Source organism: Agelaius phoeniceus, chromosome 9 (assembly GCF_051311805.1).
Source record: "Agelaius phoeniceus isolate bAgePho1 chromosome 9, bAgePho1.hap1, whole genome shotgun sequence".
In the NCBI taxonomy this organism is placed as follows: domain Eukaryota; kingdom Metazoa; phylum Chordata; class Aves; order Passeriformes; family Icteridae; genus Agelaius; species Agelaius phoeniceus.
This window is the reverse complement of record NC_135273.1, coordinates 30,509,573-30,521,765: the sequence shown is the minus strand read 5'-3', so window position 1 is coordinate 30,521,765 and position 12,193 is coordinate 30,509,573. Positions and strand designations below refer to the sequence as shown.

The window sequence follows — 12,193 nt, the reverse complement described above, 5'->3', positions numbered from 1 at the left end:
GCTTAAGGTAATTGTAATGTCTTTAAAAGTTTGAAACAAAATTCTGTGTACTGAATAACTTATGCAAATATTGTAATAGAATTTAGTTTCTATGCTACTCAAATATAAAAGACTTAAACAGTATTATCCTACTCCTGTCAACAATTTTATTCTTCAAAAGAACCAAAACAAAAGCATTCCCAGTTAACCAGCCTGGATCACCATCCCTCCCAGAGGATTAGGAGCTCACCACATTGAGAGAAAATACCCTTTCACTGATCATAGTCACAGAGTTATGGACATTTTCCACTATCCCAGCAAAACATTCATCACAGGTTCCAGCCCTAAATTTCTTGGCCATTTATGAGATGAAAGGCAAAAAGCACAGGTAATGCTGTTGGACATGTTGAGTGCTCAGCTAATTAGGTGAGTTTGCACCAGAAATAGTGGAAATATGGCAAGTTAAGGGAAAAGGAATAGTTGGAGAAGCAGAGCCAGGAAGTACAATGCATGTGATATCCCCACTCAGGCATCACAGGGAGTCATAGGCAGACAGTCACAAGGAATCACAAGGGACACAGAAATGGGTGGACAGCTCTATTAGAATCATTTTTCCCTTATAAACAAGAACTGATGCGGAAAAAAGTAAAAAAAAATATTTAGGGGTGAAGTGGCTGAGCAGCAATCAAATCCTTGTGAACAAAGGGAGAACTCAAGTGCAAGTGGGCTCTACAGAGAACTTTGTGTAAGGGGAAATTACTCCTAAAGCTTCACATGTATCTCTGGGGAATGAGATAAGACAAGAGCTCAAGACAAAAGCCAGGTTGGACAGGGCCTGGAGCAACCTAGAAGGGTGGAAGGTGAAGCTGTCCCTGCTCATAGCAGAGGGATATTCTGCTATGGTTCCTCTTTAGGAGACCATAAATAGATATTATTTAAGGTCCCTCCCAACCCAGACCATTCTGTGATTCTATACAGGGGTTGGAGCCAAGATGATGAAGTTCACACAGCAGGGAGAAGAGTCCTGCACAAGTTGAAGCTGAGAAGCCAGCTGAATTTGGATGAAAGAAATAAGAGCAATTCCAGCACAACTGTGCTGCTGCATTCTCCCATGTGGAAGAGAAAAAAAGATGATAAAATAATGACTGTGATAGAAGTAAGAGTGACTGGAAAGGTTGGTGAGTGCCACCTGCAGTGACAGCTACTGGGAGATGAAAGCAGCAGCATTTCAGGAAGATTTTGCCTGGGTAAATGATGCCCTTTTTAGCTCTAATAATTATTTAAATTAGGATAATTTGCAATAGCTCCAGCAGGGTAAACCCAGAGCAACTGAGATTTCCACTCCTCAGTTTCCTTTGCTTCTGCCTTACTGTCCTTTCTCCTGCTTTCCTGTTACCCTTTAATTTCTCTCTTGAGCCTCACTACCCTTCATCAACTTCTACACAATCCAGACAAAACACCAACCACCACCACAACCTCTGGGCAGAACATCAGCTTCCAAACCCATTCAATTTGTTTTAAATTCTAGAAAACTGAGTTGTCAAGTTTGCCTTCATTAGAGGGACCTTACCCCAGCATCCTCCTGAGTGCTGCAAACATCCTGCAAAGAGTTCCCCAAACAAGACTTGTTCTGAAACACTCTGTTCTGCAGCTGGAGAGGGAATAGAGAGATTTACAACAACCATAAACACATCTTTAAAAGGCTGTTTTACTTGTGACCTGTGACAGTTCAGAGACACTTGCTATGCCTGTGGTGTTGGGTCCAGGAAAATAAATTCAATCTAGTGTGTGGATGAAGCTGTAGGTGGCAAGTACAAAGGTATAAAGGATCACTAAAGGAAGAGAATCTGCTCAATTGGATAAATACAGGGTTGTGTGTGGGAGTTCAGGGCTTAAATAAATGCTGAGACACCCTGGACAAACAGAACAACCCACATCTGGGAACAGATGTGTTTGCTTAACAAAATATCAATGCTGTAAAATGCCTTGAAAATTTATTGATTTTTTGCACAAAACAAGCAATAATATCCAATTCCTCTATTTTCATTTGGATTTCATATTGACAGATGAACTTTCTGTGTGCTTTAGCAAGTGAAAATGGATATAACACTTTCTTGTGCAAACCACATGAATTTATCTCTTCACTCACTTAGTCTGAAGTAACTCCAACCCTGTAAAAATAGGGGAAAATATCAAGAGAGTTAATTTTTTAACAAAAATTTATTTTTTATATTTTAATTTATTCTGTGGACAGTAAATATTGAGACTCAACAGAATATGAGGTTTCTTTCCTAGACTTAAAAAATTGTTTTCTGTAGCTTTAGGGCTGCCAGGTCACAAGGCACCTTGTACTGCAGGACAGATGGACAAACCCACAGTGCTCACTCCCTGCCCTGCCCAACATGCTTTGGGAAGCAAACCCAAGGTTAAACTAAGTGTGGGTTCAAAATGCAACTGTAATAAACAATGCAGATGTGTGGCCCCATACTATAAAATTCTCTTTATTCCCTTCAAAAGGATGACTAAATTTACTTAATTTGTATGGTTAGTTATGAAGGGAAGGAAAAGCATGGCTTCAGCCACTGTCCTCGTTTAACTCCAGCCACTCACTCCTCATCCCAGGAGAGCAGGGCCTCCTCCCATGTAATGGGGACTTGGGAAGAAAAATGGTATCACTTGAAACTTCCCCCCTTTCTCCTTGTCCCCCCCACATTGTATGCTGAGCACGATGTCACACGGTCTGGAGCATCCCTTGGGGTCACCTGTCCTGGCCGTGTCCCCTGCCCTGCATGGCAGCATGAGGGGCAGGAAAGGCTTTGGCTCTGTGCAACATCAGCAAGAGCAGAAACACCTCTGTGCTATCAGCCCTGAGCTCAGCACAAACCCCAACTCAGCCCACATCAGCCACAGGGAAGAAAAAGAGCCCTACTCCAGCTAAAACCAGCACAGGAGACAGCTCAAAAACAAGCAACTTCTTCTGGATTTATTCTCCTTCCAATGGGAACACTGAGTGTGACATGGCTGTCTTCACCCATTGTAGTAATTACATATCCTCTGAACGGAGAGAGACATGGTTCTCCCAGGAAAATCCTGGGAAGCTGTGGGAAACTGAGAGGAAAGAATTCAAACAATTGTTATCTCTCTTTCTGTAACTATTGTTTATAGATATGGTTCTCCAGAGTGGGCTATTCATAGTTCACCAAGAGTGTGAGAGAAGATACCTTAAGGCCAATCAGGTCTTAGGTCCACTATTGTTTCTAGAAGAACTGCAGATTTCTAATAATAAAGTGTCTTTTCAAGCCTTCTGAGGATGGAGTGTCTGTATCACCTCTGTCTGTCCCCAGTACCCCTTTGGTGATGAGCTGTCAGATCCCCTTTTCCCTCTGCAAACCAGGAAACCCCAGTATGAACATCCTTTTTCATCTTTCAAGGGGATCCTACTTCTGTGATCACAGAGAGCTGCAAAGCTCACACAAATATGAGCCATGGATTTCCAGTGCCTTGATAACACAGAGGAAAAGAGCTCTGACACTCTTTTGATAGCTAAGATCACTTTCCCACACTGGCTGGAACTACTGATGCAAAAAAAACTTTCAAATGTGCATGAAGAGCACGGCAGGACTCTGACACATCAGTCTCTGCTGCCCCATAAGGTTCCAAACCAGCTCACACACTGCACAAGCTTATTTCAATAATGCTTACAATGTGATCAGAATGAATCTGGAAGCCATGGAGTTCCCAGGGCTCACCTCAAGAGCAAGGACCATCCTCAAGGGCTTTCTGCTGGCAGGGGCAATCCTGGGAGCTGGGACATCTTCAGGATGTCAGGAACCAGGCAGTGGAACTCTGAATAAAGCAACAATTACCATCACTGAAGATCATTATTTTGTGTATAGCCCAACTACAAAACTCTCATCACCCTATAGAAACTCTTATAACCTTAGTTACCATTTCTCGTTAGAATATTTAGGGGAGTATTTCAGATGACCCTGTGTCTTCTACTTGCCCAGACAGTCACTGATTAGAGAGAATTCCTGGCCTAAACTATATTTGGCTACTATCATGCTTCTAAACTAATCCTCTAAGTATTTTATAAATATGAAAAAAAAAAAATTGAAGCAATCAGTTGGCATAGTTCTGGAAAGCAATCAGGAAAGGCATGAGGCTGTGGTGTCACAGACACATTTTATGAAAAAACTTTTCTTTAGGATTTTTTCTCCTGAGAAGCTGAGAGGCCTCAGGAACAAAATGTAAACATTGATTTTCTGCTGCTGTGGAATGCAACAGGTGCATCTGGGATTGGTCTCATGTGGTTGTTTCTAATTAATGGCCAATCACAGCCCAGCTGGCTCAGACTCTCTGTCTGAGACACAAGCCTTTGTTATCATTCTTTGCTATTCTATTCTTAGCTGGCCTTCTGATGAAATCCTTTCTTCTATTCTTTTAGTATAGTTTTAATGTAATATATATAATAAAATAATAAATCAAGCCTTCTGAAACATGGAGTCAGATCCTTGTCTCTTCCCTCTTCCTAAGGCCCCTGTGAACACCATCACAGCTGTGGTAGATTTTTCTTTGTGGTTTGGTTTGTAAAGTATATAAAATATAAAGCTCCAAATCTTCTCTCTTGTGGTCACAGACCATTGCAATAAACTTATGTTTTTCTTACACCTTCTGTCTGTTTCAGACACAGCTTCAGTTCTTTCACATCCCCAGATCCAAACCTTCAGATTCTATGATTTAGATAGCCATTAATTTTTTTTAAATGTATTTACTCTTAAAATAGTGTAACAAAATATTTTATATTGCCTGTCAAAAGATATGCAAGTTAGTTATGTTTTTCTCTTCTCCTTTAAATCAATTCACTGAAAGGTTAATATTCTTAATAGCAGTTCTTGGTAAGAACTTAATAGTTCTATTGTATATGAAAAAAATGAATTGTTTAAACCCTTTCTAGTAATAGCTTACCAAGACAATTGGTTTCCATGTGTTTGCATTTCCAAGAGTTTCCAAATCCACTTTTCTACTAAAAGAAAAAAATACAAGTGCAGGAGAGAAAGTGAGAGAGCAGGTAAAGACTTTAGAGCTCAGCAAAATCGAGTTCCCCACAGAGCAGGTTTTGTTCTCATATTCTCCAAGGGGGAGCTGATCTGTGTTTGTCAGTCTCTGAGCTCTGTAGCTGTCAAGGAAAGGGGAGAAAATTCCCTTACCCTGGGTATGGAAGGGGGTTTGTACAGACAGACAAAGCTTGGACAGAGCAGCCAGGCCATGTCCAGAGCTGTCAGCACCTCAGGTGTGACCCAAGCCAGCAATTACAGTGCATTTTAAACCCACACTGGACAATTCCATGCTCAGCCACAGCCCAGCTCCACAGCTGTGCATTCCCTGCCCTGTGCCACCCCCGTGCAGCCACAGCAGGACAATGTGACAGGGAGCCCACAGCACTGCCTCCCTCCTGGAGGGGGCTCCAACAGCAGCAGCCTCGGGGGGGCTGTTTAGGCTCTATTTTGCAAATCACAAAGATGCCTCAAATCAAAGAAACACAGAAATGCAAGAGCTGAACTTGGCATGTCAGGAAAAGTATGGGCAGAGCACCCCTGGGACAGACCCTGGTGGCTGTGTGTGACAGACCAAGGTTATCACTCACTCCATTTTATTCACACACCAAATAAATCCCTTAGTTATCTTTACCAGGTTAAAACACACACACTCACACAAAGCTCCAATAGATAAAGAGCTCTTTCATGTGCCAGCTCAGATAATTATTCTTTTCAAAATCTGAAATGTCGTTTATGTCCTGGATGAAATAACTTTTAATGTATTGCATTTAGAATAATCCCTTCACTGTACTACATTGCAGCCCACAATATCATCTGCACTTTCTTTATTCAGTAAACTTTGATGCATTTTCCACAACCCTCCTTCAAACACACACAAAAAAACCCCTGAGATGCAGAGCCCATGTGCAAAATCTTCATCAGCTGCAAAGAAAAAAATCAGCAATAAATATTTATACTTCTGCTGTGGATTCAGTACAGATCATATTAAATACCAACACATTCCACACTCATAAATGTAACAGAAAAGCCACATTAAACTTGCAAACTGGAAAAGCAGTCCCTCAGCTGCAGCCAGCCTTTCAGAAATGGGAAGGACTTTTAGGAGACAGATGCAGCAGAGACTTTGACCTCTGTGTCTCTCTGCTGGAAGGAATGGATGCAATAGCTAAAAAAATAATTGAAACTTCGGAAATATTTGACAAAAAATATATAAATCCTTCAAGGGGAAATAGTTTTTCTCTCTGTGAAAAACACAAACTGTTCAGGACACCAGTGATCATATAAGCCTGTCACTGGATAAACTCTCATCTCCGGCAGGATGATGAATTCCTGTCTCGTCCATCTTTCAGCTGCTTCTTGGTAAACAATCTGAGACTCCAGCTCCTGAAAGCCCAAGCAGGAGGAGGCATCAGGGCATCTCTTAGATCCCTGCAGAGCCCTCACCCCTGTGGACTGTGCCCAGGATGTGTCCCCACCAAAGCTGAGGCACCCCTTGCTGTTTTGTCACAGCCTTGGCTGTCACTGGCCATCCCCTTGTCACCAACACAGCTATGTTCTCTGAGGTAATAAATTTATTGTGGCAGTAAAGGAGCAAAGAAACCTTTCCAGCAAACTCTTTCATTTTTTATTAACAGAGGCAGAGCCATCTCCACTGTTATATTTAATTAAAACATCACTTTGCCAGAGCTTCCTTTGCAATTTTAAGACAGAACAATACAACCACTATTTAATACAGCTGAAAGAGTGACAGCACAGAGAGGTGTCTGGGAAAAGAGGGTCTGCTGGCAAAGACATGAGAAGCAGGAGCAAAAGGGGCATAAAATACACTGAGGTTATAAGAAATGCAAAGGGAATTTAATATTACCATATGACAAACTGAACCTATATTTATTCAAATCTGATTTGAGTTGGTCACTCCCCCTTTGACAAGACAGAGTTATATTTAATTTCAGCTTTTTAGAGCCTGTGTCATCTCCCACTCTGTTACACTGAAGCAAAGCTCAGTAATCTACAGCTGAGTAACTCACTGCCTTTCCTGGGAAGTTTTAGGTTGGGAATCTGGGAAAAGTTCTTCCCCCAGAGGGTGCTGGGCACTGAACAGGCTCCCCAGGGAATGGTTGCCAGAGCTCCAGAGGCATTTGGACAACGTTCTCAGGGATGCAGAGTGGGATTGCTGGGGCCAGGAATTGGACTGGATGATCCCAGGGGGTCCCTTCTGGCTCAGGATATTCTGTGATCCATCCCAAGTTCTCATGGTAGGGAGCAATGACAGGTAACTGACCCCCACATCCTCCTCCCCACCCTGCCAGCAGCAGGACAGCCAGGACCCACAGACCAGCTGAGCACCTGCCAAGGCACAGAAATCATCCTGCTTCAACAAAAGCAATGAGATATTTGTGAGGAATGCAAAAGTGAGCACAGCCCTGCTAGCCTAAAACACGGCACTGCTGCACTGACAATCAATAACCCAGCAGAAACCCTGGGCTACAGCCTGGGGAGGAGGGGGCTGCCACTGCCTCTGCATTCCCACATGGACATCTGTGCCTTGGCTGGGAAAGCAGGAATCCACCACAGCAATCAACAGCAAGCAAGCACCTCATGCAAACATTTCATCTCCTGTGCTGGAATCCAGCTGCCAGGGGGGTTGGTCTCCTCCAGCTCTGGAGACAGAGTGAGGAACACTGGCTGGAGTGACCTGCAAAGGAGCCAAGAAAACCCTGCCCTTGGAATGCTCTGCTGCATCAAATCAAGCCCCACTTGACAAATAAGTGACCAGTTGCTCTGGGAGACTGAGGAGAGGTTCAGCACACAATGGGGGTGAAATGAAAAGCTTGAGGAGAGGTTGTCTTGGCAACATTGTCTGATTCATATTTAAAGATAAAATCACTCTCCAAAGCTAATGTAAAGTGGATGCCAGAGATAAGAAAAAAAGAAATATAGGCACTCATAACATCTTCATAGAAGAAAGCTCTGCCTCCTGTCATTTGCCTGAATTGTATTGGGACTGCTGGGTAGAGTTTCCTCTGTTCATTGCAAAACATTCTTTTTATAGAAACTGTTAAGGCAAATAAATAAGTCTGGAAAAACACAGCTGAAGCTCCTCCAAGATACCATGTAAAACAGCACAGTGTCTCAATATCCAAAGTACCACCTTGCTTTTTACATATATTAGCACACAAGCAGACAACCCTAACACTGCTGCACAGAAATGTTCTCACTATCAATTGGAGCAGGCACCTAATAAAACAGAGACTGGTAAAGATTTTTCACTTTTTATATCTTGAGCTGCTCTTTGTATAGGGATTGATTTTAAGGGCCTTAAGTTTTGTGTGATTTCTTCTGGCAGGAATCTCCTTAGCCCAGGGTCTGATGAGATGGGCAGGAAAACCCATGCACCCCTGTCAGGGAGCTGGCACAGCACAGGACAGAGTGACAATGTCCCAGTGCTCCCTGCTGCATCTCACCAGGTGTCTGGGCAGCCCATCCAGGTGCTGCCTTCCAGCTGTAATCTCTTAGGACAGAAATTCCAATTATTAATCATGTTCAAGAAATTACTTTGTTGCTAAAATGCTCTACCTCTCATTTAATAAGAGTTCTACCTTGGAAGAATATAGACACTGCCTGATTTAGCATTCTTTCTGTGCTTCTGCCAGGATAATGAGAACAGAGCTAAACTGGCAGCTCCCAGATTATTTGTCTCTTTTGCAAGTAGTTTAACCCCAAAAGAAAAGAGAAAGGAAAAAAAACAAAGTAGTAAACCCTACATTTTTCTACATTTCCTTTCTTTCTGTTTTGCTTTAATAGATCATTGCACTCAGGCTAAAATTCCACATAAAACCAATTCCAGCAGGAAATAAAAGAAAAACATTCACAAGGTTTTGCTGTGCCCCTTCAATCTCCCTTCTCAAAGGCTTCAGGAGCCAGCGAGGTTGGTGGGTTCCATCCCCAGGGCTCCTCAGATGTCCCCTTTTCCAGCCCACAGCTCTGTCAGTGCTGTAAAGGGCTCAGTGCCTCCCTGCCACCTCTGATCCCACTGACCTTCCACCACCTTGTCCCCAGCCAAGAACAACTCTGATTATCATTTGCTCCAGGCCATCAGCTCTAAGCAGCTTCAGACACTCCCAGCTTTTTGTACCCTCACAGCCTCTGCTGTTCCTGCCTAATTGCAACTTCCTCCATCCACCCTTGTCTCTCATCTCCATTATCCTCCTGAACAGCCTCTTGAGGCAACTGCTGCTCAAGCTGGAAGAATTGAGGTAAATTGCAGCAGAAGATTGATTTAAACACAGGTGATATCTTCATCACATCTCCCAGCCTGTGAATAACAGACATTCCTTAATTCCCCTCCTAATAACCATTCCTCACTGCAGAGGCTCGGTGATCCCTCACTCCCAGGTTCAGCTCAGCACTACAGAAATGCCATTTTTCTATCAGCCACTCAGCACACTTTCAAAGGAAACCTTTAGAGTAATTTCCCCATTTCGACTTGAATTTCTTTTTTATTAGCTATTTTACTCCTCCAGTTCTGGCTTGTAGCACTGCTCTGCTCCCAGATGGCACAATCCTTCCCTTGCCAAGGACAAGTCTGACACGTTTGGGAAGGCAGGGTTTTCTTAACAGGAACAAAGAGGTGGCAGAGCAGGAGGATGCAACAATTACATTTAACTGGCTGGTAATAAAGGATGGTCTCAAATACCTGCTGTTAATGCAAATCTAAGTCTTAGCTACAGCTCAAAAGAAAGGGGGACAAAGAAAAAATTTTAAAAGGGCAAACCCTCCAAGTTTTACCTGTGCCTGATGTAAGTGATGAAGTGGAACAGGTAATTACCTATTAACATCAGCAAAAATAGGGGATCTGGGGCCAAAACAGTTCAGCCTTGAAGAAGTGAAAAGACTGGGAAAGTTACAAAGAAAGAATCAGCAGCAAAGAAAAGTTTCTTTTGAAGAGATTTAAGAGCTAACAGTGCTGGTTTTAGCTGTGGGGACATGAAGCCAACTAGGTAGGTACAAAATACATTGTGGTTTTTTCATCTTGCCTCAGGAATGTAAATAATGCATAAAAAATCACTTACATATTAATGATCCTTTACAGAAGGGACAATATCTACCAGTCATTTTCCTCAACCATTGGGTGTGTGCTCCCAGCATCAGGGCTGCTCACTGGGCACTCATCCCCGACTCCTGCAGGCAGGACCCAGCCACAGGATCCCCTGCCATGGCCTTTCCTCCTCTTTTACACAGAGAAAGGTTCTGTGAAAGCAAAGAGTTGGGACAGGAGTTCCTCAGGTGTTCAGATATTTAATTTTACAGACATGAGCCTAACAGGACCCTCACTAGAGTTCTGGGAGGGCAGGGTTTTTTCAGCCTGGAGAGGAGAAGAGTCCAGGGAGACCTTAAAGTCACCTCCAGTGCTGAAAGGGGCTCCAGGAGAGCTGGAGAGGGAATGGGGACAAGGGATGGAGGGACAGGACACAGGGAATGGCTTCAGACTGCCAGAGGGCAGGGCTGGATGGGACATTGGGAATGAGGAATTGTTCCCTGGCAGGGTGGGCAGGCCCTGGCACAGGGTGCCCAGAGCAGCTGGGGCTGCCCCTGGATCCCTGGCAGTGCCCAAGGCCAGGCTGGAGCAGCCTGGGACAGTGGAAGGTGTCCCTGCCTTCTGATGAGTGGGCTTTAAGGCCCTTGAACCCAAACCATTCTGGGATTGCCTGATTCAATCTACAAATCAATGGGACTTCAGTCTATGTCCCACCAAGCTGCATCTTCAGTACAGCACTGTGGTCCAGCTTTGGGATTCAATACTGCCTTGGGGTGTTTTTATGATGGTAACTCCATTCCCTAATCATCTCCTTTATGCCCAGAAATGGCCACTGGAGCTTTGAGCTAGGTCTGGAGTAGGGGCAGGATTTATCCTGACTCACCCTGGGCGTGGGGATTGAATGTAACTTTGTTGTTTTCTGTAATTAGTTTTTTTCCACCTTAAGCAAGAAGTTTTCTTTTTTCTTTCCCCTGGCTTGGAGGCTGTACCAGGAATCCTTTCAGCAGCATTTTGGTTTTTTTCTGGAACAGTTTCAGCTTGGGTTTCACTCAGAGATCAGACCCACCAGGACTGTGGACCGGGAGCCTGCAGGGGGCTGCTTCAAGCCTGAGACCTTGGGGGAAAAAAAAAAACAAACAACAAAACAAGCTGAACTAACCAGGAAAGGGCACCAGAATCCACCAGTTTCATCTGCTGTGAGGAGGAGACTGATACCACAAGTTCAGCAGGTTCCCATCTGTTTTGCCTGAGCTGCTGTGTGAACTTTTCCCTTCCCTGAGACAAAAATTCAGTGCCATTTTTGCCTCCGTGGCTGAGCAGCCAGGTGGGGCTGGGGGGGTAAAGTTCCCAAATTTCAATATCTAGCATTTCTTCTTTTTTTTTTTTTTTCTGTGCCTTTTGCTTCGTTAATAAACAGGATTTTTTCACTTTCACCCACTGGTATTCACTTCTCATTGGCAAAAGGGACCGCTGAAGCCCTTCTCCTTAGAGAAAGCACTCATTCCAGAGTGTTTTTCTCCTAAAATTTGTCTCTAAACCAGGACAGCAGAGCTCAGTAAAACACAGAACTTTCATCCCATTTAGGGGTTTTTAACCTGCTGTGATGAGCAGCTGTTTGCAGTTTCCTTATGAAAAATGCTTCTTTCAGACATTTTCCCTTCAAAGGATGGCTCCATTTCTCCATCCCCCTTCCCTTAGGCCCACTGAGGCAGAACTGCAGCTCCACACGAGTGGATGGCTCAGTTCTCCTCTTTCCAGGACCCCTGGAGCTCAGATCCAGGTAGGAACCACCCTGCATTAGGAGAGAGGGGTTTTGCAGAGAGCTCAGCATTGGTAACAAAGCACTGATGGACAAAAACTGCTAAATTGATATTACAGGAAATGTCTGTGGCTTTTGCAGACTCAGAAGTGAAAGATTGGAATTATGTTTTAAAAGACCCAGGCCAAAACACTCTCATATTTATCTGATAAAAGAGTCCATCATGGAGAAATCTATTTTCCTGACAGAGGCTGCAGTTTTGCAGGGCCATGAGAAAATCCTTCAACCAACAGCCTCAAAAAAACCTTTGAAAACTGATGTGTATTACTGAAGGACACATTGCTCTGCCATCAGAGC

At 43.7% G+C, this 12,193-nt stretch overlaps 1 long non-coding RNA gene across 1 annotated transcript; it reads right to left on the bottom strand.

The window, feature by feature from the left end:
- Positions 1–4,947: 4,947 nt before the first annotated feature.
- LOC143694771 (uncharacterized) lies at positions 4,948–11,035 on the bottom strand. Its single transcript, XR_013183468.1, has 3 exons — positions 11,018–11,035; positions 10,112–10,289; positions 4,948–5,005 (listed from the first exon to the last, which is right to left on the bottom strand). It is a non-coding gene; the product is annotated as an uncharacterized LOC143694771 (long non-coding RNA).
- Between the last annotated feature and the right edge of the window lie 1,158 nt (positions 11,036–12,193).